The sequence below is a fragment of the Phallusia mammillata genome, chromosome 4 (assembly GCF_965637545.1).
Source record: "Phallusia mammillata chromosome 4, kaPhaMamm4.hap1.1, whole genome shotgun sequence".
Lineage (NCBI taxonomy): Eukaryota > Metazoa > Chordata > Ascidiacea > Phlebobranchia > Ascidiidae > Phallusia > Phallusia mammillata.
In genome coordinates this window covers 8,103,388-8,128,734 of record NC_137255.1, presented here as the reverse complement: position 1 = coordinate 8,128,734, position 25,347 = coordinate 8,103,388, and the positions used below count along the sequence as shown (strand labels likewise).

General features: G+C 42.7%; 27 non-coding genes across 27 annotated transcripts; all 27 read right to left on the bottom strand.

Annotated features, from left to right (window-relative positions):
• Window positions 1-2,003: 2,003 nt before the first annotated feature.
• Window positions 2,004-2,085, bottom strand: Trnas-gcu (transfer RNA serine (anticodon GCU)). Its single transcript has one exon. It is a non-coding gene; the product is annotated as a tRNA-Ser (tRNA).
• Window positions 2,086-2,668: 583 nt separating this feature from the next.
• Window positions 2,669-2,751, bottom strand: Trnal-uaa (transfer RNA leucine (anticodon UAA)). The gene has a single exon. It is a non-coding gene; the product is annotated as a tRNA-Leu (tRNA).
• A 111-nt stretch (window positions 2,752-2,862) lies between these two features.
• Trnas-gcu (transfer RNA serine (anticodon GCU)) lies at window positions 2,863-2,944 on the bottom strand. Its single transcript has one exon. It is a non-coding gene; the product is annotated as a tRNA-Ser (tRNA).
• A 687-nt stretch (window positions 2,945-3,631) lies between these two features.
• On the bottom strand, window positions 3,632-3,714 carry Trnal-uaa (transfer RNA leucine (anticodon UAA)). Its single transcript has one exon. It is a non-coding gene; the product is annotated as a tRNA-Leu (tRNA).
• Window positions 3,715-3,825: 111 nt separating this feature from the next.
• Trnas-gcu (transfer RNA serine (anticodon GCU)) lies at window positions 3,826-3,907 on the bottom strand. Its single transcript has one exon. It is a non-coding gene; the product is annotated as a tRNA-Ser (tRNA).
• A 2,243-nt stretch (window positions 3,908-6,150) lies between these two features.
• Window positions 6,151-6,233, bottom strand: Trnal-uaa (transfer RNA leucine (anticodon UAA)). The gene has a single exon. It is a non-coding gene; the product is annotated as a tRNA-Leu (tRNA).
• Window positions 6,234-6,344: 111 nt separating this feature from the next.
• On the bottom strand, window positions 6,345-6,426 carry Trnas-gcu (transfer RNA serine (anticodon GCU)). The gene has a single exon. It is a non-coding gene; the product is annotated as a tRNA-Ser (tRNA).
• Window positions 6,427-8,072: 1,646 nt separating this feature from the next.
• Window positions 8,073-8,155, bottom strand: Trnal-uaa (transfer RNA leucine (anticodon UAA)). The gene has a single exon. It is a non-coding gene; the product is annotated as a tRNA-Leu (tRNA).
• A 1,153-nt stretch (window positions 8,156-9,308) lies between these two features.
• Trnal-uaa (transfer RNA leucine (anticodon UAA)) lies at window positions 9,309-9,391 on the bottom strand. Its single transcript has one exon. It is a non-coding gene; the product is annotated as a tRNA-Leu (tRNA).
• An 875-nt stretch (window positions 9,392-10,266) lies between these two features.
• On the bottom strand, window positions 10,267-10,349 carry Trnal-uaa (transfer RNA leucine (anticodon UAA)). Its single transcript has one exon. It is a non-coding gene; the product is annotated as a tRNA-Leu (tRNA).
• A 1,153-nt stretch (window positions 10,350-11,502) lies between these two features.
• Window positions 11,503-11,585, bottom strand: Trnal-uaa (transfer RNA leucine (anticodon UAA)). The gene has a single exon. It is a non-coding gene; the product is annotated as a tRNA-Leu (tRNA).
• A 400-nt stretch (window positions 11,586-11,985) lies between these two features.
• Window positions 11,986-12,068, bottom strand: Trnal-uaa (transfer RNA leucine (anticodon UAA)). Its single transcript has one exon. It is a non-coding gene; the product is annotated as a tRNA-Leu (tRNA).
• Window positions 12,069-13,221: 1,153 nt separating this feature from the next.
• Window positions 13,222-13,304, bottom strand: Trnal-uaa (transfer RNA leucine (anticodon UAA)). Its single transcript has one exon. It is a non-coding gene; the product is annotated as a tRNA-Leu (tRNA).
• An 875-nt stretch (window positions 13,305-14,179) lies between these two features.
• Window positions 14,180-14,262, bottom strand: Trnal-uaa (transfer RNA leucine (anticodon UAA)). Its single transcript has one exon. It is a non-coding gene; the product is annotated as a tRNA-Leu (tRNA).
• Window positions 14,263-15,415: 1,153 nt separating this feature from the next.
• Window positions 15,416-15,498, bottom strand: Trnal-uaa (transfer RNA leucine (anticodon UAA)). The gene has a single exon. It is a non-coding gene; the product is annotated as a tRNA-Leu (tRNA).
• A 400-nt stretch (window positions 15,499-15,898) lies between these two features.
• Window positions 15,899-15,981, bottom strand: Trnal-uaa (transfer RNA leucine (anticodon UAA)). The gene has a single exon. It is a non-coding gene; the product is annotated as a tRNA-Leu (tRNA).
• A 1,152-nt stretch (window positions 15,982-17,133) lies between these two features.
• On the bottom strand, window positions 17,134-17,216 carry Trnal-uaa (transfer RNA leucine (anticodon UAA)). Its single transcript has one exon. It is a non-coding gene; the product is annotated as a tRNA-Leu (tRNA).
• A 111-nt stretch (window positions 17,217-17,327) lies between these two features.
• Window positions 17,328-17,409, bottom strand: Trnas-gcu (transfer RNA serine (anticodon GCU)). Its single transcript has one exon. It is a non-coding gene; the product is annotated as a tRNA-Ser (tRNA).
• A 402-nt stretch (window positions 17,410-17,811) lies between these two features.
• Window positions 17,812-17,893, bottom strand: Trnas-gcu (transfer RNA serine (anticodon GCU)). Its single transcript has one exon. It is a non-coding gene; the product is annotated as a tRNA-Ser (tRNA).
• A 689-nt stretch (window positions 17,894-18,582) lies between these two features.
• On the bottom strand, window positions 18,583-18,665 carry Trnal-uaa (transfer RNA leucine (anticodon UAA)). The gene has a single exon. It is a non-coding gene; the product is annotated as a tRNA-Leu (tRNA).
• A 1,742-nt stretch (window positions 18,666-20,407) lies between these two features.
• Window positions 20,408-20,490, bottom strand: Trnal-uaa (transfer RNA leucine (anticodon UAA)). The gene has a single exon. It is a non-coding gene; the product is annotated as a tRNA-Leu (tRNA).
• Window positions 20,491-20,601: 111 nt separating this feature from the next.
• Window positions 20,602-20,683, bottom strand: Trnas-gcu (transfer RNA serine (anticodon GCU)). The gene has a single exon. It is a non-coding gene; the product is annotated as a tRNA-Ser (tRNA).
• A 402-nt stretch (window positions 20,684-21,085) lies between these two features.
• On the bottom strand, window positions 21,086-21,167 carry Trnas-gcu (transfer RNA serine (anticodon GCU)). The gene has a single exon. It is a non-coding gene; the product is annotated as a tRNA-Ser (tRNA).
• Window positions 21,168-21,856: 689 nt separating this feature from the next.
• On the bottom strand, window positions 21,857-21,939 carry Trnal-uaa (transfer RNA leucine (anticodon UAA)). The gene has a single exon. It is a non-coding gene; the product is annotated as a tRNA-Leu (tRNA).
• Window positions 21,940-23,681: 1,742 nt separating this feature from the next.
• Trnal-uaa (transfer RNA leucine (anticodon UAA)) lies at window positions 23,682-23,764 on the bottom strand. The gene has a single exon. It is a non-coding gene; the product is annotated as a tRNA-Leu (tRNA).
• Window positions 23,765-23,875: 111 nt separating this feature from the next.
• Window positions 23,876-23,957, bottom strand: Trnas-gcu (transfer RNA serine (anticodon GCU)). Its single transcript has one exon. It is a non-coding gene; the product is annotated as a tRNA-Ser (tRNA).
• A 689-nt stretch (window positions 23,958-24,646) lies between these two features.
• Trnal-uaa (transfer RNA leucine (anticodon UAA)) lies at window positions 24,647-24,729 on the bottom strand. Its single transcript has one exon. It is a non-coding gene; the product is annotated as a tRNA-Leu (tRNA).
• Window positions 24,730-25,347: the final 618 nt, after the last annotated feature.

Below are 25,347 nucleotides of genomic sequence, written 5' to 3'. Positions count from 1 at the left end.
TCAAGACTTTTACAAAGCATAAAAAATAAAAAATAATATCATTGTTACGTAATAGTTGTAGGTTCTACGACACAATATACAAGTGAAACAATACTTGGTTTGCAACAATCATTGACATGTTTTATATCAATATGTGGAAAATTACATCACAATTGATATCTTATGACGTCACGAATATGACGAAACACATGCGACATCATACTTCAAACAAACATATGTCAATTGTAATGTTCAAATAAAGCTAAGGATCAATAAACGGTCAAAATAGCTGTATGTTAACCAATTCCAGTAAGCTGGCATGAACGCATTAGCAGAACAGATTAGGCCGAAAATGTTCTAGAAACATGACACACATCTGAGTAAAGAATCCAAGATTATCTGGCAATTTCGCCAGATTTTTCTCTTGATCTCAATTCAGATCGATAGCACTCATGCAGATTATGAGACAAAAATAACAAAACTTTTGATTTGGATTAGCAGTCCATCGCCTTAACCACTCGCCCACCACATCCTGACAAACAACAATATCCCAACGGAAGAAATGGGTTTGAAGAACGAAACAGTTAACTTTAAAAAAAATGATGTCATTCAGTAGAAATTTGACACACATTTCATTAGAGAATCCAAGACAAACCAGCAATGTCGCCAGATATTTTCTTATGATTACAGATCAGGTCGACAGCACTTATGCAGAAAATATAACGAAAATAACAAAATTTACTGGGTGCGGGGTTCGAAAAAAAGAAATTTGACAAACATCTCAGTACGAAAGGTAAGATAAATGATCAATTTCGTCAGAATTTAGTCTCGACCACACATCAAATCGACAACACTTACGCAGAATATGTGACGAAAATAACAGAACTTCACTCGGATCGGGGTTCGACCCCACGCGGACAACTGTAATTTGGAACTTAAGTCCAACGCCTAAGCCACTCTGCCAACCCAGAAACGACCGACGGAAATTTGAAGACCCAATGATCATACAAAATCCAATCATAAACTCTCAAAATTTGACAAAGACAATTGGAGGGAGATTAATCACCCAAAAAAGTATAAACGTTGAAACGACGGAAATGGGATTCGAACCCACGCGTGTAGAGAACAATGGATTATTAGACCATCGCCTTAACCACTCGGCCACCTTGTCCGGACGAAGGCCAATTTTCCAATTAAAGCATTGTGTTTGATGTACGAAATACTCCACTTGAAAATAGATGTTGTCATGCAGCAGAAATTTGACAAACATCTCAGTACAAAATGTAAGATAAATTCACAATTTCGTCAAATGTCCATTGGAACTTAAGCCAAACGCCTTAACCACTCGATCACCTCGTCCAGACGAAGTCCAATTTTCCAATACATGCAATGTGTTTGATGAACGAAATACTCCACTTACAAATAAATCTTGTCATTCAGCAGAAGTTTGACAAACATCTCAGTACAAAATCAAATACAAATGTACAATTTTGTCAGTCTTATCCACTGGAGCAAACATCAGATCGATAGCAGTCGTGCAGAATATGCAACGAAAATAATAACAATTGTGGGATTCTAACCCACGCGTGCAGAGCACAATGGATTAGCAGTCCATCGCCTTAACCACTCGGCCACCTCGTCCAGACAAAGGCCAATTTTCCAATTAAAGTAATGTGTTTGATGTACGAAAAACTCCACTTGAAAATTAATGTTGTCATTCAGCAGACAGTACAAAATGTAAGATAAATATACAATTTCGTCAGTTTTCCACTCGAACACAAATCAGATCGATAGCACTCATGCAGAACATGCAACAAAAATAACAACATTTTACTGGGTGGGGGGTTCGAACCCACGCGGACAACTTTCCATTGAAATTAAGTCCATCGTCTTAACCACTCGGCCAACCCAGTGACCATGAACAGCAATTAGATGGCCCAATGATAATACGAAATCCAATCACGAATTCTCAAAACCTAACATAGGGCGAGATTAACAAACCAAAAAGAGTACCAAAGATGATACGACGAGGATGGGATTCGAACCCACGCGTGCAGAGCACAATGGATCAGCAGTCCATCGCCTTAACCACTGGGCCACCTCGTCCAGACGAAGGCCAATTTTCCAATTCAAGCAGTGTGTTTGATGTACGAAATACTCCACTTGAAAATAAATGTTGTCATTCAGCAGAAATTTGGCAAACATCTCTGTACAAACTGTAAGATAAATGTACAATTTCGACAGTCTTTACACTCGAGCACATATCAGATCGATAACAGTCATGCAGAATATGCAACGAAAATAATGACAATTTACTGGGTGTGGGGTTCGAACGCAGGCGGACAACTGTCCATTGGAACTTAAGTACAACGCCTTAACCACTCGGCCAACCCAGTGACGATCGGGGGCAATTTGATGGCCTAATGATAATACGAAATAAATGGATTAGCAGTCCATCGCCTTAACCACTCGGCCACCTCGTCCAGACGAAGGCCAATTTTCCAATTCAAGCAGTGTGTTTGATGTACGAAATACTCCACTTGAAAATAAATGTTGTCATTCAGCAGAAATTTGACAAACATATCTGTACAAAATGTAAGATAAATGTACAATTTCGTCAGTTTTCCACTCGAGCACACATCAGATCGATATCACTCATGCAGAACATGCAACAAAAATAACAACAATTTACTGGGTGTGGGGTTCGAACCCACGCGGACAACTGTCCATTGGAACTTAAGTCCAACGCCTTAACCACTCGGCCAACCCAGTGACGATCAAGGGCAATTTGATGGCCCAATGATAATACGAAATCCAATCACGAATTCTCAAAACTTAACATAGTGTAAGATTTAACAACCAAAAAGAGTACCAAAGATGATACGACGAGGATGGGATTCGAACCCACGCGTGCAGAGCACAATGGATTAGCAGTCCATCGCCTTAACCACTCGGCCACCTCGTCCAGACGAAGGCCAATTTTCCAATTCAAGCAGTGTGTTTGATGTACGAAATACTCCACTTGAAAATAAATGTTGTCATTCAGCAGAAATTTGACAAACATCTCTGTACAAAATGTAAGATAAATGTACAATTTCGTCAGTTTTCCACTCGAGCACACATCAGATCGATAGCACTCATGCAGAACATGCAACAAAAATAACAACAATTTACTGGGTGTTGGGTTCGAACCCACGCGGACAACTGTCCATTGGAACTTAAGTCCAACGCCTTAACCACTCGGCCAACCCAGTGACTATCAAGGGCAATTTGATTGCCAAATGATAATACGAAATCCAATCACGAACTCTTAAAACTTAACATAGGGCCAGATTAAACAACCAAAAAGAGTACCAAAGATGATACGACGAGGATGGGACACGAACCCACGCGTGCAGAGCGCAATGGATTAGCAGTGCATCGCCATAACACTCGGCAACTTTGACCCGACGAAGGCCAATTTTCAAATTAAAGCAATGTGTTTGATGTACGAAATACTCCACTTACAAATAAATCTTGTCATTCAGCAGAAATTTGGCAAACATCTCTGTACAAACTGTAAGATAAATGTACAATTTCGTCAGTTTTCCACTCGAGCACACATCAGATCGATATCACTCATGCAGAACATGCACCAAAAATAACAACAATTTACTGGGTGAGGGGTTCGAACCCACGCGGACAACTGTCCATTGGAACTTAAGTCCAACGCCTTAACCACTCGGCCAACCCAGTGACGATCAAGGTCAATTTGATGGCCCAATGATAATACGAAATCCAATCACGAATTCTCAAAACTTAACATAGCGCAAGATTTAACAACCAAAAAGAGTACCAAAGATGATACGACGAGGATGGGATTCGAACCCACGCGTGCAGAGCACAATGGATTAGCAGTCCATCGCCTTTACCACTCGGCCACCTCGTCCAGACGAAGGCCAATTTTCCAATTCAAGCAGTGTGTTTGATGTACGAAATACTCCACTTGAAAATGAATGTTGTCATTCAGCAGAAATTTGACAAACATTTCTGTACAAAATGAAATACAAATGTACAATTTCGTCAGTCTTTTCCACTCGAGCACATATCAGATCGATAGCAGTCGTGCAGAATATGCAACGAAAATAACAACAGTTTACTTGGTGTGGGGTTCGAACGCATGCGAACAACTGTCCATTGTTACTTAAGTCCAACGCCTTAACCACTCGGCCAACCCAGTGACGACCAAGGGCAATATGATGGCCTAATGATATAAGGTCTCATCAGTGCAGCTGGTGACGAGAGATCGGCCGCATTGGCTTGTGTAGCCATTCAACGGCACTCCAGTTTGTTGGGAGCACAGGGTACAACCCCATGCATCACCTAGTCTGTGCGATGCCACAACTGGACATACAGCACAGATGAAACTGGCTCACAATGGCCAAGCAACTGCTTGGGAACCACAGTGAAGTCGGCTCAGTGTCACAGTATCAATGTAAAAGCATATAGAGCCAATAAAGGATAAGCTGCAGACAGTGCACACTGTTTCGACCTATAAGGTCTCATCAGTGCAGCTGGACTTCACTGTGGTTCCCAAGCAGTTGCTTGGCCATTGTGAGCCAGTTTCATCTGTGCTGTATGTCCAGTTGTGGCATCGCACAGACTAGGTGATGCATGGGGTTGTACCCTGTGCTCCCAACAAACTGGAGTGCCGTTGAATGGCTACACTAGCCAATGCGGCCGATCTCTCGTCACCAGCTGCACTGATGAGACCTTATAGGTCGAAACAGTGTGCACTGTCTGCAGCTTATCATTTATTGGCTCTATATGCTTTTACATTGATACTGTGACACTGAGCCGACTTCACTGTGGTTCCCAAGCAGTTGCTTGGCCATTGTGAGCCAGATTCATCTGTGCTGTATGTCCAGTTGTGGCATCGCACAGACTAGGTGATGCATGGGGTTGTACCCTGTGCTCCTAACAAACTGGAGTGCCGTTGAATGGCTACACTAGCCAATGCGGCCGATCTCTCGTCACCAGCTGCACTGATGAGACCTTATAGGTCGAAACAGTGTGCACTGTCTGCAGCTTATCATTTATTGGCTCTATATGCTTTTACATTGATACTGTGACACTGAGCCGACTTCACTGTGGTTCCCAAGCAGTTGCTTGGCCATTGTGAGCCAGTTTCATCTGTGCTGTATGTCCAGTTGTGGCATCGCACAGACTAGGTGATGCATGGGGTTGTACCCTGTGCTCCCAACAAACTGGAGTGCCGTTGAATGGCTACACTAGCCAATGCGGCCGATCTCTCGTCACCAGCTGCACTGATGAGACCTTATCGGTCGAAACAGTGTGCACTGTCTGCAGCTTATCATTTATTGGCTCTATATGCTTTTACATTGATACTGTGACACTGAGCCGACTTCACTGTGGTTCCCAAGCAGTTGCTTGGCCATTGTGAGCCAGTTTCATCTGTGCTGTATGTCCAGTTGTGGCATCGCACAGACTAGGTGATGCATGGGGTTGTACCCTGTGCTCCCAACAAACTGGAGTGCCGTTGAATGGCTACACTAGCCAAGGCGGCCGATCTCTCGTCACCATCTCTGTACAAAATGTAAGATAAATGTACAATTTCGTCAGTTTTCCACTCGAGCACACATCAGATCGATAGCACTCATGCAGAACATGCAACAAAAATAACAACAATTTACTGGATGTTGGGTTCGAACCCACGCGGACAACTGTCCATTGGAACTTAAGTCCAACGCCTTAACCACTCGGCCAACCCAGTGACTATCAAAGGCAATTTGATTGCCTAATGATGATACGAAATCCAATCACGAACTCTTAAAACGTAACATAGGGCCAGATTAAACAACCAAAAAGAGTACCAAAGATGATACGACGAGGATGGGACACGAACCCACGCGTGCAGAGCGCAATGGATTAGCAGTGCATGGCCTTAACACTCGGCAACTTTGACCCGACGAAGGCCAATTTTCCAATTAAAGCAATGTGTTTGATGTACGAAATACTCCACTTACAAATAAATCTTGTCATTCAGCAGAAGTTTGGCAAACATCTCTGTACAAACTGTAAGATAAATGTACGATTTCGTCAGTTTTCCACTCGAGCACACATCAGATCGATAGCACTCATGCAGAACATGCAACAAAAATAACAACAATTTACTGGGTGTGGGGTTCGAACCCACGCGGACAACTGTCCATTGGAACTTAAGTCCAACGCCTTAACCACTCGGCCAACCCAGTGACGATTGAGGGCAATTTGATGGCCCAATGATAATACGAAATCCAATCACGAATTCTCAAAACTTAACATAGTGCAAGATTTAACAACCAAAAAGAGTACCAAAGATGATACGACGAGGATGGGATTCGAACCCACGCGTGCAGAGCACAATGGATTAGCAGTCCATGGCCTTAACCACTCGGCCACCTCGCCCACACGAAGTCCAATTTTCCAATTCAAGCAGTGTGTTTGATGTACGAAATACTCCACTTGAAAATAAATGTTGTCATTCAGCAGAAATTTGACAACCATCTCTGTACAAAATGAAATACAATGTACAATTTCGTCAGTCTTTTCCACTCGAGCACACATCAGATCGATAGCAGTCGTGCAGAATATGCAACGAAAATAACAACAGTTTACTTGGTGTGGGGTTCGAACCCACGCGGACAACTGTCGATTGGAACTTAAGTCCAACGCCTTAACCACTCGGCCAACCCAGTGACTATCAAGGGCAATTTGATTGCCAAATGATAATACGAAATCCAATCACGATCTCTTAAAACTTAACATAGGGCCAGATTAAACAACCAAAAAGAGTACCAAAGATGATATGACGAGGATGGGACTCCAACCCACGCGTGCAGAGCGCAATGGATTAGCAGTGCATCGCCTTAACACTCGGCAACTTTGACCCGACGAAGGCCAATTTTCCAATTAAAGCAATGTGTTTGATGTACGAAATACTCCACTTACAAATAAATCTTGTCATTCAGCAGAAATTTGGCAAACATCTCCGTACAAACTGTAAGATAAATGTACAATTTCGTCAGTTTTCCACTCGAGCACACATCAGATCGATAGCACTCATGCAGAACATGCAACAAAAATAACAACAATTTGCTGGGTGTGGGGTTCGAACCCACGCGGACAACTGTCCATTGGAACTTAAGTCCAACGCCTTAAACACTCGGCCAACCCAGTGACGATCAAGGGCAATTTGATGGCCTAATGATCATCCGAAATCCAATCACGAATTCTCAAAACTTAACACAGGGCAAGATTAAACAACCAAAAAAAGTACCGAACATGAAACGACGAGGATGGGATTAGAACCCACGCGTGCAGAGCACAATGGATTAGCTGTCCATCGCCTTAACCACTCGGCCACCTCGTCCAGACGAAGGCCAATTTTCCAATTCAAGCAGTGTGTTTGATGTACGAAATACTCTACTTGAAAATAAATGTTGTCATTCAGCAGAAATTTGACAAACATCTCAGTACAAAATGTAAGATAAATGTACAATTTCGTCAGTTTTCCACTCGAGCACACATCAGATCCATAGCACTCATGCAGAACATGCAACAAAAACAACGACATTTTACTGGGTGTGGGGTTCGAACCCACGCGGACAACTGCCCATTGGAACTTAAGTCCAAACCACTCGGCCAAACCAGTGACGATGAACAGCAATTAGATGCCCCAATGATCATACGAAATCCAATCACGAATTTTCAAACCTTAACATAGGGCCAGATTAAACAACCAAAAAGAGTACCAAAGATGATACGATGAGGATGGGATTCGAACCCACGCGTGCAGAGCACAATGGATTAGCTGTCCATCGCCTTAACCACTCGGCCACCTCGTCCGGACGAAGGCCTGTTTTCCAGTTCAAGCAGTGTGTTTGATGTACGAAATACTCCATTTGAAAATAAATCTTGTCATTCAGCAGAAATTTGATAAAAATCTCTGTACAAAATCTAAGATAAATGTACAATTTCGTCAATCTTTCCACTCGAGCACACATCAGATCGATAGCACTCATGCAGAACATGCAACAAAAATAACAACTATTTACTGGATGTGGGGTTCGAACCCACGCGGACAACTGCCCATTGGAACTTAAGTCCAACGCCTTAACCACTCGGCCAAACCAGTGACGATTAAGGGCAATTTGATGCCCCAATGATCATACGAAATCCAATCACGAATTTTCAAACCTTAACATAGGGCCAGATTAAACAACCAAAATGAGTACCAAAGATGATACGACGAGGATGGGACTCGAACCCACGCGTGCAGAGCACAATGGGTTAGCAGTCCATGGCCTTAACACTCGTCAACTTTGACCCGACGAAGGCCAATTTTCCAATTCAAGCAGTGTGTTTGATGTACGAAATACTGCACTTACAAATAAATCTTGTCATTCAGCAGAAGTTTGACAAACATCTCAGTACAAAATGAAATACAAATGTACAATTTCGTCAGTCTTTTCCACTCGAGCACACATCAGATCGATAACAGTCGTGCAGAATATGCAACGAAAACAATGACAATTTACTGGGTGTGGGGTTCGAAGCCACGCGTGCAGAGCACAATGGATTAGCAGTGCATCGCCTTAACTACTCGGCCACCTCGTCCAGACGAAGGCCAATTTTCGAATTAAAGTAATGTGTTTGATGTACGAAAAACTCCACTTGAAAATTAATGTTGTCATTCAGCAGACAGTACAAAATATAAGATAAATGTACAATTTCGTCAGTTTTCCACTCGAACACACATCAGATCGACAGCACTCATGCAGAACATGCAACAAAAATAACAACAATTTACTGGGTGTTGGGTTCAAACCCACGCGGACAACTGTCCATTGGAACTTAAGTCCAACGCCTTAACCACTCGGCCAACCCAGTGACTATCAAGGGCAATTTGATTGCCAAATGATAATACGAAATCCAATCACGAACTCTTGAAACGTAACATAGGGCCAGATTAAACAACCAAAAAGAGTACCAAAGATGATACGACGAGGATGGGACACGAACCCACGCGTGCAGAGCGCAATGGATTAGCAGTGTATCGCCTTAACACTCGGCAACTTTGACCCGACGAAGGCCAATTTTCCAATTAAAGCAATGTGTTTGATGTACGAAATACTCCACTTACAAATAAATCTTGTCATTCAGCAGAAATTTGGCAAACATCTCCGTACAAACTGTAAGATAAATGTACAATTTCGTCAGTTTTCCACTCGAGCACACATCAGATCGATAGCACTCATGCAGAACATGCAACAAAAATAACAACAATTTGCTGGGTGTGGGGTTCGAACCCACGCGGACAACTGTCCATTGGAACTTAAGTCCAACGCCTTAACCACTCGGCCAACCCAGTGACGATCAAGGGCAATTAGATGCCCCAATGATCATACGAAATCCAATCACGAATTTTCAAACCTTAACACAGGGCAAGATTAAACAACCAAAAAAAGTACCGAACATGAAACGACGAGGATGGGATTAGAACCCACGCGTGCAGAGCACAATGGATTAGCTGTCCATCGCCTTAACCACTCGGCCACCTCGTCCAGACGAAGGCCAATTTTCCAATTCAAGCAGTGTGTTTGATGTACGAAATACTCTACTTGAAAATAAATGTTGTCATTCAGCAGAAATTTGACAAACATCTCAGTACAAAATGTAAGATAAATGTACAATTTCGTCAGTTTTCCACTCGAGCACACATCAGATCCATAGCACTCATGCAGAACATGCAACAAAAACAACGACATTTTACTGGGTGTGGGGTTCGAACCCACGCGGACAACTGCCCATTGGAACTTAAGTCCAAACCACTCGGCCAAACCAGTGACGATGAACAGCAATTAGATGCCCCAATGATCATACGAAATCCAATCACGAATTTTCAAACCTTAACATAGGGCCAGATTAAACAACCAAAAAGAGTACCAAAGATGATACGATGAGGATGGGATTCGAACCCACGCGTGCAGAGCACAATGGATTAGCTGTCCATCGCCTTAACCACTCGGCCACCTCGTCCGGACGAAGGCCTGTTTTCCAGTTCAAGCAGTGTGTTTGATGTACGAAATACTCCATTTGAAAATAAATCTTGTCATTCAGCAGAAATTTGATAAAAATCTCTGTACAAAATCTAAGATAAATGTACAATTTCGTCAATCTTTCCACTCGAGCACACATCAGATCGATAGCACTCATGCAGAACATGCAACAAAAATAACAACTATTTACTGGATGTGGGGTTCGAACCCACGCGGACAACTGCCCATTGGAACTTAAGTCCAACGCCTTAACCACTCGGCCAAACCAGTGACGATTAAGGGCAATTTGATGCCCCAATGATCATACGAAATCCAATCACGAATTTTCAAACCTTAACATAGGGCCAGATTAAACAACCAAAATGAGTACCAAAGATGATACGACGAGGATGGGACTCGAACCCACGCGTGCAGAGCACAATGGGTTAGCAGTCCATGGCCTTAACACTCGTCAACTTTGACCCGACGAAGGCCAATTTTCCAATTCAAGCAGTGTGTTTGATGTACGAAATACTGCACTTACAAATAAATCTTGTCATTCAGCAGAAGTTTGACAAACATCTCAGTACAAAATGAAATACAAATGTACAATTTCGTCAGTCTTTTCCACTCGAGCACACATCAGATCGATAACAGTCGTGCAGAATATGCAACGAAAACAATGACAATTTACTGGGTGTGGGGTTCGAAGCCACGCGTGCAGAGCACAATGGATTAGCAGTGCATCGCCTTAACTACTCGGCCACCTCGTCCAGACGAAGGCCAATTTTCGAATTAAAGTAATGTGTTTGATGTACGAAAAACTCCACTTGAAAATTAATGTTGTCATTCAGCAGACAGTACAAAATATAAGATAAATGTACAATTTCGTCAGTTTTCCACTCGAACACACATCAGATCGACAGCACTCATGCAGAACATGCAACAAAAATAACAACAATTTACTGGGTGTTGGGTTCAAACCCACGCGGACAACTGTCCATTGGAACTTAAGTCCAACGCCTTAACCACTCGGCCAACCCAGTGACTATCAAGGGCAATTTGATTGCCAAATGATAATACGAAATCCAATCACGAACTCTTGAAACGTAACATAGGGCCAGATTAAACAACCAAAAAGAGTACCAAAGATGATACGACGAGGATGGGACACGAACCCACGCGTGCAGAGCGCAATGGATTAGCAGTGTATCGCCTTAACACTCGGCAACTTTGACCCGACGAAGGCCAATTTTCCAATTAAAGCAATGTGTTTGATGTACGAAATACTCCACTTACAAATAAATCTTGTCATTCAGCAGAAATTTGGCAAACATCTCCGTACAAACTGTAAGATAAATGTACAATTTCGTCAGTTTTCCACTCGAGCACACATCAGATCGATAGCACTCATGCAGAACATGCAACAAAAATAACAACAATTTGCTGGGTGTGGGGTTCGAACCCACGCGGACAACTGTCCATTGGAACTTAAGTCCAACGCCTTAACCACTCGGCCAACCCAGTGACGATCAAGGGCAATTAGATGCCCCAATGATCATACGAAATCCAATCACGAATTTTCAAACCTTAACATAGGGCCAGATTAAACAACCAAAAAGAGTACCAAAGATGATACGATGAGGATGGGATTCGAACCCACGCGTGCAGAGCACAATGGATTAGCTGTCCATCGCCTTAACCACTCGGCCACCTCGTCCGGACGAAGGCCTGTTTTCCAGTTCAAGCAGTGTGTTTGATGTACGAAATACTCCATTTGAAAATAAATCTTGTCATTCAGGAGAAATTTGATAAAAATCTCTGTACAAAATCTAAGATAAATGTACAATTTCGTCAATCTTTACACTCGAGCACACATCAGATCGATAGCACTCATGCAGAACATGCAACAAAAATAACAACTATTTACTGGATGTGGGGTTCGAACCCACGCGGACAACTGCCCATTGGAACTTAAGTCCAACGCCTTAACCACTCGGCCAAACCAGTGACGATTAAGGGCAATTTGATGCCCCAATGATCATACGAAATGCAATCACGAATTTTCAAACCTTAACATAGGGCCAGATTAAACAACCAAAATGAGTACCAAAGATGATACGACGAGGATGGGACTCGAACCCACGCGTGCAGAGCACAATGGGTTAGCAGTCCATGGCCTTAACACTCGTCAACTTTCACCCGACGAAGGCCAATTTTCCAATTCAAGCAGTGTGTTTGATGTACGAAATACTGCACTTACAAATAAATCTTGTCATTCAGCAGAAGTTTGACAAACATTTCTCTACAAAATGAAATACAAATGTACTATTTCGTCAGTCTTTTCCACTCGAGCACACATCAGATCGATAACAGTCGTGCAGAATATGCAACGAAAACAATGACAATTTACTGGGTGTGGGGTTCGAAGCCACGCGTGCAGAGCACAATGGATTAGCAGTGCATCGCCTTAACTACTCGGCCACCTCGTCCAGACGAAGGCCAATTTTCGAATTAAAGTAATGTGTTTGATGTACGAAAAACTCCACTTGAAAATTAATGTTGTCATTCAGCAGACAGTACAAAATATAAGATAAATGTACAATTTCGTCAGTTTTCCACTCGAACACACATCAGATCGACAGCACTCATGCAGAACATGCAACAAAAATAACAACAATTTACTGGGTGTTGGGTTCAAACCCACGCGGACAACTGTCCATTGGAACTTAAGTCCAACGCCTTAACCACTCGGCCAACCCAGTGACTATCAAGGGCAATTTGATTGCCAAATGATAATACGAAATCCAATCACGAACTCTTGAAACGTAACATAGGGCCAGATTAAACAACCAAAAAGAGTACCAAAGATGATACGACGAGGATGGGACACGAACCCACGCGTGCAGAGCGCAATGGATTAGCAGTGTATCGCCTTAACACTCGGCAACTTTGACCCGACGAAGGCCAATTTTCCAATTAAAGCAATGTGTTTGATGTACGAAATACTCCACTTACAAATAAATCTTGTCATTCAGCAGAAATTTGGCAAACATCTCCGTACAAACTGTAAGATAAATGTACAATTTCGTCAGTTTTCCACTCGAGCACACATCAGATCGATAGCACTCATGCAGAACATGCAACAAAAATAACAACAATTTGCTGGGTGTGGGGTTCGAACCCACGCGGACAACTGTCCATTGGAACTTAAGTCCAACGCCTTAACCACTCGGCCAACCCAGTGACGATCAAGGGCAATTAGATGCCCCAATGATCATACGAAATCCAATCACGAATTTTCAAACCTTAACACAGGGCAAGATTAAACAACCAAAAAAAGTACCGAACATGAAACGACGAGGATGGGATTAGAACCCACGCGTGCAGAGCACAATGGATTAGCTGTCCATCGCCTTAACCACTCGGCCACCTCGTCCAGACGAAGGCCAATTTTCCAATTCAAGCAGTGTGTTTGATGTACGAAATACTCTACTTGAAAATAAATGTTGTCATTCAGCAGAAATTTGACAAACATCTCAGTACAAAATGTAAGATAAATGTACAATTTCGTCAGTTTTCCACTCGAGCACACATCAGATCCATAGCACTCATGCAGAACATGCAACAAAAACAACGACATTTTACTGGGTGTGGGGTTCGAACCCACGCGGACAACTGCCCATTGGAACTTAAGTCCAAACCACTCGGCCAAACCAGTGACGATGAACAGCAATTAGATGCCCCAATGATCATACGAAATCCAATCACGAATTTTCAAACCTTAACATAGGGCCAGATTAAACAACCAAAAAGAGTACCAAAGATGATACGATGAGGATGGGATTCGAACCCACGCGTGCAGAGCACAATGGATTAGCTGTCCATCGCCTTAACCACTCGGCCACCTCGTCCGGACGAAGGCCTGTTTTCCAGTTCAAGCAGTGTGTTTGATGTACGAAATACTCCATTTGAAAATAAATCTTGTCATTCAGCAGAAATTTGATAAAAATCTCTGTACAAAATCTAAGATAAATGTACAATTTCGTCAATCTTTCCACTCGAGCACACATCAGATCGATAGCACTCATGCAGAACATGCAACAAAAATAACAACTATTTACTGGATGTGGGGTTCGAACCCACGCGGACAACTGCCCATTGGAACTTAAGTCCAACGCCTTAACCACTCGGCCAAACCAGTGACGATTAAGGGCAATTTGATGCCCCAATGATCATACGAAATCCAATCACGAATTTTCAAACCTTAACATAGGGCCAGATTAAACAACCAAAATGAGTACCAAAGATGATACGACGAGGATGGGACTCGAACCCACGCGTGCAGAGCACAATGGGTTAGCAGTCCATGGCCTTAACACTCGTCAACTTTGACCCGACGAAGGCCAATTTTCCAATTCAAGCAGTGTGTTTGATGTACGAAATACTGCACTTACAAATAAATCTTGTCATTCAGCAGAAGTTTGACAAACATCTCAGTACAAAATGAAATACAAATGTACAATTTCGTCAGTCTTTTCCACTCGAGCACACATCAGATCGATAACAGTCGTGCAGAATATGCAACGAAAACAATGACAATTTACTGGGTGTGGGGTTCGAAGCCACGCGTGCAGAGCACAATGGATTAGCAGTGCATCGCCTTAACTACTCGGCCACCTCGTCCAGACGAAGGCCAATTTTCGAATTAAAGTAATGTGTTTGATGTACGAAAAACTCCACTTGAAAATTAATGTTGTCATTCAGCAGACAGTACAAAATATAAGATAAATGTACAATTTCGTCAGTTTTCCACTCGAACACACATCAGATCGACAGCACTCATGCAGAACATGCAACAAAAATAACAACAATTTACTGGGTGTTGGGTTCAAACCCACGCGGACAACTGTCCATTGGAACTTAAGTCCAACGCCTTAACCACTCGGCCAACCCAGTGACTATCAAGGGCAATTTGATTGCCAAATGATAATACGAAATCCAATCACGAACTCTTGAAACGTAACATAGGGCCAGATTAAACAACCAAAAAGAGTACCAAAGATGATACGACGAGGATGGGACACGAACCCACGCGTGCAGAGCGCAATGGATTAGCAGTGTATCGCCTTAACACTCGGCAACTTTGACCCGACGAAGGCCAATTTTCCAATTAAAGCAATGTGTTTGATGTACGAAATACTCCACTTACAAATAAATCTTGTCATTCAGCAGAAATTTGGCAAACATCTCCGTACAAACTGTAAGATAAATGTACAATTTCGTCAGTTTTCCACTCGAGCACACATCAGATCGATAGCACTCATGCAGAACATGCAACAAAAATAACAACAATTTGCTGGGTGTGGGGTTCGAACCCACGCGGACAACTGTCCATTGGAACTTAAGTCCAACGCCTTAACCACTCGGCCAACCCAGTGACGATCAAGGGCAATTAGATGCCCCAATGATCATACGAAATCCAATCACGAATTTTCAAACCTTAACATAGGGCCAGATTAAACAACCAAAAAGAGTACCAAAGATGATACGATGAGGATGGGATTCGAACCCACGCGTGCAGAGCACAATGGATTAGCTGTCCATCGCCTTAACCACTCGGCCACCTCGTCCGGACGAAGGCCTGTTTTCCAGTTCAAGCAGTGTGTTTGATGTACGAAATACTCCATTTGAAAATAAATCTTGTCATTCAGGAGAAATTTGATAAAAATCTCTGTACAAAATCTAAGATAAATGTACAATTTCGTCAATCTTTACACTCGAGCACACATCAGATCGATAGCACTCATGCAGAACATGCAACAAAAATAACAACTATTTACTGGATGTGGGGTTCGAACCCACGCGGACAACTGCCCATTGGAACTTAAGTCCAACGCCTTAACCACTCGGCCAAACCAGTGACGATTAAGGGCAATTTGATGCCCCAATGATCATACGAAATGCAATCACGAATTTTCAAACCTTAACATAGGGCCAGATTAAACAACCAAAATGAGTACCAAAGATGATACGACGAGGATGGGACTCGAACCCACGCGTGCAGAGCACAATGGGTTAGCAGTCCATGGCCTTAACACTCGTCAACTTTCACCCGACGAAGGCCAATTTTCCAATTCAAGCAGTGTGTTTGATGTACGAAATACTGCACTTACAAATAAATCTTGTCATTCAGCAGAAGTTTGACAAACATTTCTCTACAAAATGAAATACAAATGTACTATTTCGTCAGTCTTTTCCACTCGAGCACACATCAGATCGATAACAGTCGTGCAGAATATGCAACGAAAACAATGACAATTTACTGGGTGTGGGGTTCGAAGCCACGCGTGCAGAGCACAATGGATTAGCAGTGCATCGCCTTAACTACTCGGCCACCTCGTCCAGACGAAGGCCAATTTTCGAATTAAAGTAATGTGTTTGATGTACGAAAAACTCCACTTGAAAATTAATGTTGTCATTCAGCAGACAGTACAAAATATAAGATAAATGTACAATTTCGTCAGTTTTCCACTCGAACACACATCAGATCGACAGCACTCATGCAGAACATGCAACAAAAAGAAAACAATTTACTGGGTGTTGGGTTCGAACCCACGCGGACAACTGTCCATTGGAACTTAAGTCCAACGCCTTAACCACTCGGCCAACCCAGTGACTATCAAGGGCAATTTGATTGCCAAATGATAATACGAAATCCAATCACGAATTCTCAAAACTTAACATAGGGCCAGATTAAACAACCAAAAAGAGTACCAAAGATGATACGACGAGGATGGGACACGAACCCACGCGTGCAGAGCGCAATGGATTAGCAGTGCATCGCCTTAACACTCGGCAACTTTGACCCGACGAAGGCCAATTTTCCAATTAAAGCAATGTGTTTGATGTACGAAATACTCCACTTACAAATAAATCTTGTCATTCAGCAGAAATTTGGCAAACATCTCTGTACAAACTGTAAGATAAATGTACGATTTCGTCAGTTTTCCACTCGAGCACACATCAGATCGATAGCACTCATGCAGAACATGCAACAAAAATAACAACAATTTACTGGGTGTGGGGTTCGAACCCACGCGGACAACTGTCCATTGGAACTTAAGTCCAACGCCTTAACCACTCGGCCAACCCAGTGACGATTAAGGGCAATTTGATGGCCCAATGATAATACGAAATCCAATCACGAATTCTCAAAACTTAACATAGTGCAAGATTTAACAACCAAAAAGAGTACCAAAGATGATACGACGAGGATGGGATTCGAACCCACGCGTGCAGAGCACAATGGATTAGCAGTCCATGGCCTTAACCACTCGGCCACCTCGCCCACACGAAGTCCAATTTTCCAATTCAAGCAGTGTGTTTGATGTACGAAATACTCCACTTGAAAATAAATGTTGTCATTCAGCAGAAATTTGACAACCATCTCTGTACAAAATGAAATACAAATGTACAATTTCGTCAGTCTTTTCCACTCGAGCACACATCAGATCGATAGCAGTCGTGCAGAATATGCAACGAAAATAACAACAGTTTACTTGGTGTGGGGTTCGGACTCACGCGGACAACTGTCCATTGGAACTTAAGTCCAACGCCTTAACCACTCGGCCAACCCAGTGACCATCAAGGGCAATTTGATTGCCAAATGATAATACGAAATCCAATCACGATCTCTTAAAACTTAACATAGGGCCAGATTAAACAACCAAAAAGAGTACCAAAGATGATACGACGAGGATGGGACTCCAACCCACGCGTGCAGAGCACAATGGATTAGCAGTCCATCGCCTTAACCACTCGGCCACCTCGTCCAGACGAAGGCCAATTTTCCAATTCAAGCAGTGTGTTTGATCTACGAAATACTCCACTTGAAAATAAATATTGTCATTCAGCAGAAATTTGACAAACATCTCAGTACAAAATGTAAGATAAATGTACAATTTCGTCAGTTTTCCACTCGAGCACACATCAGATCCATAGCACTCATGCAGAACATGCAACAAAAACAACGACATTTTACTGGGTGTGGGGTTCGAACCCACGCGGACAACTGCCCATTGGAACTTAAGTCCAACGCCTTAACCACTCGGCCAAACCAGTGACGATGAACAGCAATTAGATGCCCCAATGATCATACGAAATGCAATCACGAATTTTCAAACCTTAACATAGGGCCAGATTAAACAACCAAAAAGAGTACCAAAGATGATACGATGAGGATGGGATTCGAACCCACGCGTGCAGAGCACAATGGATTAGCTGTCCATCGCCTTAACCACTCGGCCACCTCGTCCGGACGAAGGCCTGTTTTCCAATTCAAGCAGTGTGTTTGATGTACGAAATACTCCATTTGAAAATAAATCTTGTCATTCAGCAGAAATTTAATAAAAATCTCTGTACAAAATCTAAGATAAATGTACAATTTCGTCAATCTTTCCACTCGAGCACACATCAGATCGATAGCACTCATGCAGAACATGCAACAAAAATAACAACTATTTACTGGATGTGGGGTTCGAACCCACGCGGACAACTGCCCATTGGAACTTAAGTCCAACGCCTTAACCACTCGGCCAAACCAGTGACGATTGAGGGCAATTTGATGCCCCAATGATCATACGAAATCCAATCACGAATTTTCAAACCTTAACATAGGGCCAGATTAAACAACCAAAATGAGTACCAAAGATGATACGACGAGGATGGGACTCGAACCCACGCGTGCAGAGCACAATGGGTTAGCAGTCCATGGCCTTAACACTCGTCAACTTTGACCCGACGAAGGCCAATTTTCCAATTCAAGCAGTGTGTTTGATGTACGAAATACTGCACTTACAAATAAATCTTGTCACTTGAAAATTAATGTTGTCATTCAGCAGACAGTACAAAATATAAGATAAATGTACAATTTCGTCAGTTTTCCACTCGAACACACATCCGATCGACAGCACTCATGCAGAACATGCAACAAAAATTGCAACATTTTACTGGGTGTGGGCTTCGAACCAACGTGGACAACTGTCCATTGGAAGTTAAGTCCAACGTCTTAACCACTCGGCCAACCCAGTGACGATGAACAGCAATTAGATGGACCAATGATAATACGAAATCCAATCACGAATTCTCAAAACTTAACATAGGGCCAGATTAAACAACCAAAAAGAGTACCAAAAATGATACGACGAGGATGGGACTCGAACCCACGCGTGCAGAGCACAATGGGTTAGCAGTCCATTGCCTTAACACTCGGCAACTTTGACCCGACGAAGGGCAATTTTCAAATTAAAGGAATGTGTTTGGTGTACGAAGTACTCCACTTGAAAATAATGGTTGTCATTCAGCAGAAGTTTGACAAACATCTCAGTACAAAATGAAATACAAATGTACAATTTCGTCAGTCTTTTCCACTCGAGCACACATCAGATCGATAGCAGTCGTGTAGAATATGCAACGAAAATAATGACAATTTAGTGGGTGTGGGGTTCGACCGCATGCGGACAACTGTCAATTGGAACATAAGTCCAACGCCTTAACCACTCGGCCAACCCAGTGACGATCAGGGGCAATTTGATGGCCTAATGATAATACGAAATCAATGGATTAGCAGTCCATCGCCTTAACCACTCGGCCACCTCGTCCAGACGAAGGCCAATTTTCCAATTCAAGCAGTGTGTTTGATGTACGAAATACTCCACTTGAAAATAAATGTTGTCATTCAGCAGAAATTTGACAAACATCTCTGTACAAAATGTAAGATAAATGTACAATTTCGTCAGTTTTCCACTCGAGCACACATCAGATCGATATCACTCATGCAGAACATGCAACAAAAATAACAACAATTTACTGGGTGTGGGGTTCGAACGCATGCGGACAACTGTCCATTGTTACTTAAGTCCAACGCCTTAACCACTCGGCCAACCCAGTGACGACCAAGGGCAATATGATGGCCTAATGATCATCCGAAATCCAAACACGAATTCTCAAAACTTAACATAGGGCCAGATTAAACAACCAAAAAGAGTACCAAAGATGATACGACGAGGATGGGACACGAACCCACGCGTGCAGAGCGCAATGGATTAGCAGTGCATCGCCTTAACACTCGGCAACTTTGACCCGACGAAGGCCAATTTTCCAATTAAAGCAATGTGTTTGATGTACGAAATACTCCACTTACAAATAAATCTTGTCATTCAGCAGAAATTTGGCAAACATCTCTGTACAAACTGTAAGATAAATGTACGATTTCGTCAGTTTTCCACTCGAGCACACATCAGATCGATAGCACTCATGCAGAACATGCAACAAAAATAACAACAATTTACTGGGTGTGGGGTTCGAACCCACGCGGACAACTGTCCATTGGAACTTAAGTCCAACGCCTTAACCACTCGGCCAACCCAGTGACGATTAAGGGCAATTTGATGGCCCAATGATAATACGAAATCCAATCACGAGTTCTCAAAACTTAACATAGTGCAAGATTTAACAACCAAAAAGAGTACCAAAGATGATACGACGAGGATGGGATTCGAACCCACGCGTGCAGAGCACAATGGATTAGCAGTCCATGGCCTTAACCACTCGGCCACCTCGCCCACACGAAGTCCAATTTTCCAATTCAAGCAGTGTGTTTGATGTACGAAATACTCCACTTGAAAATAAATGTTGTCATTCAGCAGAAATTTGACAACCATCTCTGTACACAATGAAATACAAATGTACAATTTCGTCAGTCTTTTCCACTCGAGCACACATCAGATCGATAGCAGTCGTGCAGAATATGCAACGAAAATAACAACAGTTTACTTGGTGTGGGGTTCGGACTCACGCGGACAACTGTCCATTGGAACTTAAGTCCAACGCCTTAACCACTCGGCCAACCCAGTGACCATCAAGGGCAATTTGATTGCCAAATGATAATACGAAATCCAATCACGATCTCTTAAAACTTAACATAGGGCCAGATTAAACAACCAAAAAGAGTACCAAAGATGATACGACGAGGATGGGACTCCAACCCACGCGTGCAGAGCACAATGGATTAGCAGTCCATCGCCTTAACCACTCGGCCACCTCGTCCAGACGAAGGCCAATTTTCCAATTCAAGCAGTGTGTTTGATGTACGAAATACTCCACTTGAAAATAAATATTGTCATTCAGCAGAAATTTGACAAACATCTCAGTACAAAATGTAAGATAAATGTACAATTTCGTCAGTTTTCCACTCGAGCACACATCAGATCCATAGCACTCATGCAGAACATGCAACAAAAACAACGACATTTTACTGGGTGTGGGGTTCGAACCCACGCGGACAACTGCCCATTGGAACTTAAGTCCAACGCCTTAACCACTCGGCCAAACCAGTGACGATGAACAGCAATTAGATGCCCCAATGATCATACGAAATGCAATCACGAATTTTCAAACCTTAACATAGGGCCAGATTAAACAACCAAAAAGAGTACCAAAGATGATACGATGAGGATGGGATTCGAACCCACGCGTGCAGAGCACAATGGATTAGCTGTCCATCGCCTTAACCACTCGGCCACCTCGTCCGGACGAAGGCCTGTTTTCCAATTCAAGCAGTGTGTTTGATGTACGAAATACTCCATTTGAAAATAAATCTTGTCATTCAGCAGAAATTTAATAAAAATCTCTGTACTAAATCTAAGATAAATGTACAATTTCGTCAATCTTTACACTCGAGCACACATCAGATCGATAGCACTCATGCAGAACATGCAACAAAAATAACAACTATTTACTGGATGTGGGGTTCGAACCCACGCGGACAACTGCCCATTGGAACTTAAGTCCAACGCCTTAACCACTCGGCCAAACCAGTGACGATTGAGGGCAATTTGATGCCCCAATGATCATACGAAATCCAATCACGAATTTTCAAACCTTAACATAGGGCCAGATTAAACAACCAAAATGAGTACCAAAGATGATACGACGAGGATGGGACTCGAACCCACGCGTGCAGAGCACAATGGGTTAGCAGTCCATGGCCTTAACACTCGTCAACTTTGACCCGACGAAGGCCAATTTTCCAATTCAAGCAGTGTGTTTGATGTACGAAATACTGCACTTACAAATAAATCTTGTCACTTGAAAATTAATGTTGTCATTCAGCAGACAGTACAAAATATAAGATAAATGTACAATTTCGTCAGTTTTCCACTCGAACACACATCCGATCGACAGCACTCATGCAGAACATGCAACAAAAATTGCAACATTTTACTGGGTGTGGGCTTCGAACCAACGTGGACAACTGTCCATTGGAAGTTAAGTCCAACGTCTTAACCACTCGGCCAACCCAGTGACGATGAACAGCAATTAGATGGACCAATGATAATACGAAATCCAATCACGAATTCTCAAAACTTAACATAGGGCCAGATTAAACAACCAAAAAGAGTACCAAAAATGATACGACGAGGATGGGACTCGAACCCACGCGTGCAGAGCACAATGGGTTAGCAGTCCATTGCCTTAACACTCGGCAACTTTGACCCGACGAAGGGCAATTTTCAAATTAAAGGAATGTGTTTGGTGTACGAAGTACTCCACTTGAAAATAATGGTTGTCATTCAGCAGAAGTTTGACAAACATCTCAGTACAAAATGAAATACAAATGTACAATTTCGTCAGTCTTTTCCACTCGAGCACACATCAGATCGATAGCAGTCGTGTAGAATATGCAACGAAAATAATGACAATTTAGTGGGTGTGGGGTTCGACCGCATGCGGACAACTGTCAATTGGAACATAAGTCCAACGCCTTAACCACTCGGCCAACCCAGTGACGATCAGGGGCAATTTGATGGCCTAATGATAATACGAAATCAATGGATTAGCAGTCCATCGCCTTAACCACTCGGCCACCTCGTCCAGACGAAGGCCAATTTTCCAATTCAAGCAGTGTGTTTGATGTACGAAATACTCCACTTGAAAATAAATGTTGTCATTCAGCAGAAATTTGACAAACATCTCTGTACAAAATGTAAGATAAATGTACAATTTCGTCAGTTTTCCACTCGAGCACACATCAGATCGATATCACTCATGCAGAACATGCAACAAAAATAACAACAATTTACTGGGTGTGGGGTTCGAACGCATGCGGACAACTGTCCATTGTTACTTAAGTCCAACGCCTTAACCACTCGGCCAACCCAGTGACGACCAAGGGCAATATGATGGCCTAATGATCATCCGAAATCCAAACACGAATTCTCAAAACTTAACATAGGGCCAGATTAAACAACCAAAAAGAGTACCAAAGATGATACGACGAGGATGGGACACGAACCCACGCGTGCAGAGCGCAATGGATTAGCAGTGCATCGCCTTAACACTCGGCAACTTTGACCCGACGAAGGCCAATTTTCCAATTAAAGCAATGTGTTTGATGTACGAAATACTCCACTTACAAATAAATCTTGTCATTCAGCAGAAATTTGGCAAACATCTCTGTACAAACTGTAAGATAAATGTACGATTTCGTCAGTTTTCCACTCGAGCACACATCAGATCGATAGCACTCATGCAGAACATGCAACAAAAATAACAACAATTTACTGGGTGTGGGGTTCGAACCCACGCGGACAACTGTCCATTGGAACTTAAGTCCAACGCCTTAACCACTCGGCCAACCCAGTGACGATTAAGGGCAATTTGATGGCCCAATGATAATACGAAATCCAATCACGAATTCTCAAAACTTAACATAGTGCAAGATTTAACAACCAAAAAGAGTACCAAAGATGATACGACGAGGATGGGATTCGAACCCACGCGTGCAGAGCACAATGGATTAGCAGTCCATGGCCTTAACCACTCGGCCACCTCGCCAACACGAAGTCCAATTTTCCAATTCAAGCAGTGTGTTTGATGTACGAAATACTCCACTTGAAAATAAATGTTGTCATTCAGCAGAAATTTGACAAACATCTCAGTACAAAATGTAAGATAAATGTACAATTTCGTCAGTTTTCCACTCGAGCACACATCAGATCCATAGCACTCATGCAGAACATGCAACAAAAATAACGACATTTTACTGGGTGTGGGGTTCGAACCCACGCGGACAACTGCCCATTGGAACTTAAGTCCAACGCCTTAACCACTCGGCCAAACCAGTGACGATGAACAGCAATTAGATGCCCCAATGATCATACGAAATGCAATCACGAATTTTCAAACCTTAACATAGGGCCAGATTAAACAACCAAAAAGAGTACCAAAGATGATACGATGAGGATGGGATTCGAACCCACGCGTGCAGAGCACAATGGATTAGCTGTCCATCGCCTTAACCACTCGGCCACCTCGTCCGGACGAAGGCCTGTTTTCCAATTCAAGCAGTGTGTTTGATGTACGAAATACTCCATTTGAAAATAAATCTTGTCATTCAGCAGAAATTTAATAAAAATCTCTGTACAAAATCTAAGATAAATGTACAATTTCGTCAATCTTTCCACTCGAGCACACATCAGATCGATAGCACTCATGCAGAACATGCAACAAAAATAACAACTATTTACTGGATGTGGGGTTCGAACCCACGCGGACAACTGCCCATTGGAACTTAAGTCCAACGCCTTAACCACTCGGCCAAACCAGTGACGATTGAGGGCAATTTGATGCCCCAATGATCATACGAAATCCAATCACGAATTTTCAAACCTTAACATAGGGCCAGATTAAACAACCAAAATGAGTACCAAAGATGATACGACGAGGATGGGACTCGAACCCACGCGTGCAGAGCACAATGGGTTAGCAGTCCATGGCCTTAACACTCGTCAACTTTGACCCGACGAAGGCCAATTTTCCAATTCAAGCAGTGTGTTTGATGTACGAAATACTGCACTTACAAATAAATCTTGTCACTTGAAAATTAATGTTGTCATTCAGCAGACAGTACAAAATATAAGATAAATGTACAATTTCGTCAGTTTTCCACTCGAACACACATCCGATCGACAGCACTCATGCAGAACATGCAACAAAAATTGCAACATTTTACTGGGTGTGGGCTTCGAACCAACGTGGACAACTGTCCATTGGAAGTTAAGTCCAACGTCTTAACCACTCGGCCAACCCAGTGACGATGAACAGCAATTAGATGGACCAATGATAATACGAAATCCAATCACGAATTCTCAAAACTTAACATAGGGCCAGATTAAACAACCAAAAAGAGTACCAAAAATGATACGACGAGGATGGGACTCGAACC